Consider the following 8,477-nt stretch of genomic DNA (forward strand, 5'->3'; position numbering starts at 1 on the left):
TTTTTTTTTTTTTTTTTTTTTTTTTGTATTTTGATGTATGACAAATATCATAATCAAGAGAAATTATTACGTCTGGTGTCTGTACGTTTTGATATCAACGATGAACCAGTCACACGAAATGTGCGATGACGTGACTTGATTAGCCCTGTTGTCTGAATGTACAGTTTATCGGACGTAATAATTTCTGTGATAACCACCAAGTATATAGAGATATTGGGAAGAATCTTCATAATTAATAAATAATGTTTGTGAGGTATGCCTTCCTCATCTTCCTGATTAAAAATTTAATGTGAAGATATACATTGTTAACCAATCTGATTAATCAATAAATAGTTAAAATTTTATTCAAATTTATGAAGCTGTTTGATATGCGATTTAATGTATGATTTATATAGTATTTATGACAAATTTGAGAATTTTTTTTCTTGAAACTATTGATCGAGTAATTGTATTGTATGTTTTAAAGATGCTATCAATTCTTTGATTTTTATATTATTTTTTTCATATTTAACCTAAACATTTTCTCTATAGACTTCGATCCTTAAACTTAAGATGATATCAAAATTCAAAATGTGATCAATATTCTACCCAAACTATTCGTGCGAGTAACTCGAGTTACTTAAACATGACTTGCTGATGAGCTCGCTAGTCAAATTTATTGAGCTAAAAGCTAGAGTTCGAGCTCAAGCTTGACAACCTCGACTCATTGACTTGAGGGCTGGCTCTATTAAATTTAAATTCTAAATTCTTATTTCTTATTTGTCAATCAGTTTATGGTGTTAATTTAGATTGCAAGTCTTACAAACAGTTTTCTCCTTTCAAATAGTGCTAATCCTATCAACAATTTCTCTAACAATCTTCTGTCTAAAGTCTCACAATATTGTGGATGCGTTCTCTAGCAAACTCTTGTAGAAATTTAGCTCGCCATTTGTCAATGTCATCTCTAGTGTGAGTTCCAATACAAAATCCCTTACTTCTACTGTTGATTTTCTCTGACGCCATCTAAGATGAACTCTCATGCTAAGGATTTTTAGTTTTTGGGGTTCTCGAGCTCATGAATAGAGTTTGAAACCAACGTTTGATGTGGCTAAAGCTTGATTATACTCCTACACCCCTAATCATAGTTAATTATTCATCTCCTTCCAAGGTTCATACGACCCTTTGCAAGGTTTTCATAATAACTAATATTGAGTCAATTGCCACACTTGTAGTGTATGTCCACATTGCCTTAATTCATATGCTCTTAAATTTAGTAGTGATGCCAGATATCTGCCTCCAACCAAATACCATATTGATTTTGTTCCTAAGAAAATCCTTTCTTACATAATTGTCATCATTGATTTTATCTCCATTGATTAATGCATGCTTAAATTAGATTCAATTTATTCTCAATGAAAATACAATTACATGTGGTGTCCAAGTTTCTCACATTATGAAGATACTAGCAAAAGCATGTCACCAAATCCATCAGGATAAATCTTATTTAAGATTTTTTTTTTCTAAAACTTAAATGAGTCTTCTCCAACTGAAATTTAGATTTTTTTGACTAATTATTTCCCTTATTGAGAAATACACCGTGAAAACTAGAGCTTAAGGCACCATTTAGATCTAATATGTCATTCTGAATTTGTTTCTTCCATCATCATAATTGCTATTGATCAAGCGAAACATATGATAGCAAGCATGATAAATAAAAGCTCAAGAAAATATATGTTTTCTTGTAAAAATTTTAATTGAGGTTGTTACTGAAATAAATATAAAGGATAACTACATTGTGGAGGCCTCATCATTTATAATACTATGAATAATGGTGATACAACTTTAACATCTGTATAAATCGTATAAGCAATGAAAATTTATGTTGTCTACCAGGGCCATCTATACTTCATGTAAGAACTAATCATGTGTAAAATTATTTGTTCCAAACATCCAAATTATTATCAATTTTGGAACTATCTTGAAAAGTTTTCTTATGGGATATCTCAAGGTTTTTCTCTGAAGTCTCTTTAAGGAATGTCCTACAACACCCAAAATCATCTTGAATTGCTATTGATTGCAACATTAATCAACATCTTCAAAAATCTTATAGCATTATCATAATTTTTCGATAAAATTTACTTTAATGCTTTCGACAGTTTACACTAGTATAGCTTATGTGTTTATTATTATTGTTTTTTGTTACATGCACTCATGCATCATTATACAATTATTGAATATTAGTCTACTCACATTTCAATTATAGGTGAATGCGTGATATATTCACATTTTCTTGGTGTCATTAATAAGAAGATAAAAAAAGTAATAACATACAAGCTTTGTTATATTATTTCTTATAATTTTGAAATTGTTGTCATGAGGCCAACCAATACTTTGAAAGCTTAGCTAAGGTTCCCCTCATGAGCAAAATATTTTCTACTCAAGACTAATTGTAACTTTATGCATCGTTAAAATGTAAGTATTGCCTTTTTTTTAAATGAAGCAATTGAGTCTGCCTTTAATTACCAATCTACCCTAATTTATATCTCTCCTACTCACTCTCTTAATAAGGAAAAACATTTGAACATTCATCATATTTCTAATTCATCCTCACAAGTATGGTGTTATACATATAAATTTCCTTTATCACAAAAACTATGAAGAAATTGTTGCATTAATGCTTAAAATCTCTCGAGTTGCAAGTAGAGAAGTTTGATTCACTTGATCAACTTAACATTTTCTTAGAACTTATTTTCTTTAAATAAATTTCATAATGTTATCACTTATTTTTTTTTTCTAGCATCTACGAAAGATGTTATCAATAGATTATTCTGTTATTTTTCAAGTATTGAATCGTATGAATTTTTTTTTTCATTGCCTATTTTTTATTTTCAGGCAACCTCTTACAACCTTTCATTCAATCTTCTATATTAAGCAAAAGAAGAGTGAAAGACAATGAGAATACAAGTATAATTTAAATAAAGTCTCATAAGAAATGAATGAAATTGATAATTTTGCATCCAAAGCTATCTTTATCTTTGGGTTACAGCTTCAAGCTTTTTGTAGCTAAGAGTTCTCTTAATATCATGAAAGTTATTCTTAGGAGGGCTTCTAAGTTCCTCTATCAAAAAATTTATGTGAGACTTTGATCATCTATTGCATTTGTGTATGCCCTTTTCTGCTGAGAATTGAGCCCACCAAAACCAATATGATGAGGAGCATAAGACTCAAATTAAAACATATCAAAGGTTGACTTCTTCATCTACAATAATCATTTTGGGATGTCTTGCCCTATAAAACCTCGAAAGAATGAACTTTTATTATCATACACTAGTTATATGAAAGTTTCTTGTCTCTTTTGTTCGATGAATTGACTTCATCATGCCAATCATTCAAATTATTAAGTATTTTAGGAGTGTTGCTCAATGAGGATGGAAGGCTGTGAAAAAAAAAAAAAAAAAAACTTCGCATGAGTTTATTTTTTTCTCATTTTATTTTCCAAGTGGAAAACCAATCATTAATCTAAGCAATCTCATCTTCACAAACCCCATATATGTCTACCTCTTCCTTTCTTAACATAAGTCGAATCTAAAACTTCTACTCTCCTAATCAGATCATTAGATGGATAACGTTTAAAGTGACCAAACCATCCAAGATGACTCTCTCCAATCTTGTCAGTCATTGGAGCAACACAAACCCTATCACAAACATTTGCATTTTGTCTATATGTGTCAAGTCATTCATCCATGTAAGCATTCTCATCTTAGTAACACTTAAATTTGTTTTGGGCTTCTCTTTTAAAGTCCAACATTATGCACCGTACATTGCAAGCCTTACGACCATAATTTTGCTTTAATTCTAAGTGGTATTTTCTATCACAGAATATGTCGGATGCATTCCTACACTTCAACCAATCAACTTGAAATCTACTAATCACATCCCTATCTATATCACCAACACTTTGAACAAGTAACCCGATATCTAAAACGTTCACACATTTTAATGATTTGATCACTCGTAGTTACGGTTCTGCCACTAGAGCTACTACTACTAAAATTATATTTCATGTATTCAGTTATAGATCTGCTCAAATGAAAGTCATTAGACTCCAATGTCAACCGTCATAATTTATGTTTTTTTTTCTAAACTCTTTCTTTAGTTTTATCCACAAGAAGGATAACGCTGGCTAAAAGAATACACCAAGGTACATCCTCCTGTAAATGACTAGTAAGAGCATCTATAACTAAAGCAAAAACATATGGGCTTCAAGCTGATCCTTAATGTAATCCAACTGAAATAGGAAAATATTTGGTCAAACTTCCTTCTAGTAGCTAAACTTTATACCCTAAAAGCATTCTTCAAAATAAATGAAAATAAAATAGAAATTGAAGACAAGAAGTTACCTTCCTCGATCATTTCATGTAGGAGAGGAGCGGAAGGAGGAGAAAAATGGGAGTTTTCGGGCACGTAAGTCGCGATCCCGTCATTGCGTTCCCAACTAGCTCCTATTGCGACTGTATCGCAAGGGGTTCCGAGACGAAGGCAATGGTTTTGGAGGAAACTGAGAGGGGGTGGAGGGACATGCGAGGCTTTCAAGGAGAGGAGCGATGTAAGCAAGGGCGGGGAAGGATTAGGGCATGAACGGGAGGAACTTGATTTTGGCGTTATAAAGGATTATTTCCGATGGCTTATAAATGATTTTAAATATGTCGATTATTAACATAATTACCAACAGAAATGACCGTTGCTTATTAAAGAACCCCGTCGGTAAATACCCCGCTAGATGACGGGTTCAAAGATAACTGATGAAAAATGGACGTCGATTAATATTTGTTTATAATTGACGGTTTAACACATCAATAACAATTAAAGGCGTTAGAAAAAAATTACTCTTGGTAAGAGACAGTCTGTTCTATGGTTATGCCGTCGCAAATAACCCAAATCATAAACTATCGCTAGACCATCAGAAAATAGAACAATTTCTCCGACATATGTTAAGGACATCGGTTCTGCCATCATTTAAGCTTTTTTTTCTTGTAGTTGTAGCAAGTTCATTCCATATATTCTATGATATACGCCTTTTGGATACGTTATGCATCGAAAGGGTTATAACTATTATCATTCCTAGTTTCATCAAATGCTTCTAAGGTTAGAAAAACAACTATCTAAGCATTCCAATCTTATACTAGAATTATCATGACTTTAAGGAAAGCAAATTTCTTGAAAGTAGTATAAAATAGAAAGAACGTTGTGAAGACTCCTAATACAGATCATTAAATGAAGATGTATGCGAATTGAATTTTAGTGGTAGCTATTTAGAGCCAAATACTGCTGAATGCATAGAAACTGAAAAGGTGAAAAAATAGTTGGCATGTCAGGCATAGAACAGTAATAAGCTCCATAATTCCTGTAGTTTTTAGCATCTTGTTTATCTAAATTTTCATTTTGTGGTATCCCATTACGTAGTTCATTATGAGATATGAAAGATAGTGGACTAAATCCTCTAATTTCAGAAAATTATACTCAAAGGTTGTGTGCTTTGGCTCTGTATCTATGGATTAGTGATGAAGGAGCGGCAGTAGATTGGCTTGAATCAGGGGAATGGGAAGGTGTAGGAAAAGGGGGGCTCTATTTGACAAGTTGTTAGTGAATCATTGTTGTTATTGTTTTTGTTGGAAAATCTGTCACTTAGAATAGTGAATTTTTTGCCAGTTTTTAATTTGATAATCATAAATGCATTGGAATTGAATGGTTGAATGAAAATCTTCCTAATTTTTAAAGCTAAAAAGTAAATATTATATCATAATAAAATTTAGAGATGAGTGACAGAAAATTCATGGAGATGAGTAATGATTTATTTTCTTAGTTTTGTACAAAAAAATTGGTGCACGCACATATAACAAACTATAGCAAAGAGAAACATCATAGTTTATACGTGGAAAAAACACTGAAAGAGAAAAAAAATATGGGGTATAATGTAGCCTAGTCAAGTAATACATTATATGTTTGTAAGTACAGAGTTACATCATTCTCTCACGATAGGAATAACGGGGTTATAATCTTACATTGAAAATTACGCTTGTCTTTATATAGCTTAACAAATACAAGTGTTAGAAAATTCAACAATAGTCGTAGTCTAATTACAATCGTTGCAAACAGTAGTCGCATACGGTCGGTGTTGGCTGATGATCGGTGGGTGTCGATGGCCAGTGGCAACATGTGGTGGCGACGGTCGGTGGTCGACTATAACCGGGGGCAATTGACCTTGATCGGTGGCTACAGAGGCTGGTGATTGATTGTGGTTGCTAGCTATGAAGGCCGGTGGTTACTCATCAGGTCTCCTCTCCGGAATAAGCTATAGAATTTCACTACTCATTCTTTTTTTTTCTTCTTCCCCCAAGTAAAAAGAGGGGGGCCTATTTACAATTTTTTAGAGAGTGACATTTTGGTCTTTTGGAGCATAACTTCTCTAATCACTTGATTGGATAGTTCATGTTGATTCTCTTTGATTATAAATCGATTTTTAAGGATTTGGGTGTCAGTGACTTCAAAATTAAGCAATTTTAGGCATGATGGATTCCTTTCGTCGAGTCGCTTGACTCCACTATAAATATGTCAATTTTAAAATTTATTTAATCATTCAATTTACAATATAAAACCTCTAATTGTGATGCAATGGCTAGATCTGGCTTAATTATACCCATATTGAACTAATCTTATAGTCATTGGGTTCATCTTTCTGAGACGCTAAGTTTAGTTATAAATGTGATTAAATCAGAGCAGGGACCATCTTAAATTTGTATTTGAAAGATTTGCTATGAAAAAATGAATTAATATCGAGATATAATCGTGTCAATCCCGATGCTTTACCTCGCATTACTCGCCGGGATCGACCCTATAAGTAAACCTCATTAAGGCATCCCGACCAACACAGGGTCACTCGTTTATTGAGCCTGGCTAACTATCCATGCACGCATGCAAATGCAAATACAAAAAATCATACATAAGAATGGTGAGGGTATGTGTGTCATAAAGGTCGGCGTGTCGTGGTGATAGTGACTTAAAGGGTGGACATACTGTGGAGGCAATGGTCCAAAGGATGGGCATGTCGTGGAGGAAACGACCCAAAGGAATGAGTGTAACGTGGAGGCAGTGACTCGAAAGGGTAGGCGTGTTGCAGAGCCAGCAACCCGAAGGATGGGTATTTTTGGAGGCAGTGACCTGGAAGGGTGTGCGTCTCTTGAAGGCAACGACCTAAAGAATGAGTGTGTCATGGAGGCAGTGACCTTAAAGGATGAGCTTGTCATGAAGACAGTAACCCAAATGATGGGTATGTCGTGGAGGCAGCTATTCAAAGAATGGGTGTGTCGTAGAGGTAGAGACCTGGAGAGGTGGGCGTGCTATGGATGCAGCGACCCAGAGGAATGAGTGTGCCATAGAGGCAGTGACTCAGAGGGTTGGGCATGTCATGGAAGTAGTGTCCCGAAGAAATGAGTATGTCGTAGAGGCAGTGACCTGAAAGGTGCCTATGAAGGTTCGTAGCAGTGTCGTAGGAAGTGAAGGGATGTTACTCCCATTGGACAGAATTACGCAATAGATTGGCTCGATGACGAGCCACTCATTCAAATGTTATGTTAACACGAAGGATAAGTATGTGAGAAACACAAATCCAAGTGCAGCACATGTAAATGCACAAGTCATGAAACATGCAAAATGCCATGCAAGCAAACACCTGCAAGTGGCAAATGCACGAGTCATACCACCACTACCAGTGCTCCCCCGTAACGACCATATCCGTATCCTAACAGAATGGCAGCAGCAGCATATGCTAGCTCAGCAACTTTAGAAGCTTCACTGCCTTCTATATATAAAAAGCATCATCTATGTAAAAGGTTTTCCGTATGGATTTTATGTAGAAACCTCTTCTCCCTTGATAATGCTTTACCATGTATTTCCCTGTCATAACATCTCTGTTTATAGGCAACATTATCTAAACAAAACAATGATAAGGTATGATGTACAGTTTTGACTGTTTTGCATAGTTCATTTCATTCCAGTAAAACTATATTAATATGTTTTTTTATTATGACATTATTTGTATTATCCACTTCAATGATAAATGAATAGTAATAATTTTAAAACTTTATTTAATTATTTCTTCATCTTGATTTTACATTATTTTCATATTTATGGCAGGTAAGTGGGGCACTGGAGACACAAGAGAACATGGAAAGGATGCTTGCTATGGAAGGATGGAGATCATTGAAATAGCACATAGAAAAGATAGTTCTTTTTTCGGTCAAATTGTGTTTTTTTTTTTTTTTTTTTGAAATATTTATAATTTTTTTTTGGAGAATTGAAGAACGCACTCGACTTTAATTCAACAAAAATGATACAAGACTCAAAATCACGAAAAAAATATTACATCAGGACTTCGAATGCATTCGGAGACCAATGGTGGAGTGTCACGTGTCAAGTGGGCTCCACCGTTTTTAACACTG

This window comes from Phalaenopsis equestris, unplaced genomic scaffold (genome assembly GCF_001263595.1).
Source record: "Phalaenopsis equestris unplaced genomic scaffold, ASM126359v1 Scaffold000151, whole genome shotgun sequence".
Lineage (NCBI taxonomy): Eukaryota > Viridiplantae > Streptophyta > Magnoliopsida > Asparagales > Orchidaceae > Phalaenopsis > Phalaenopsis equestris.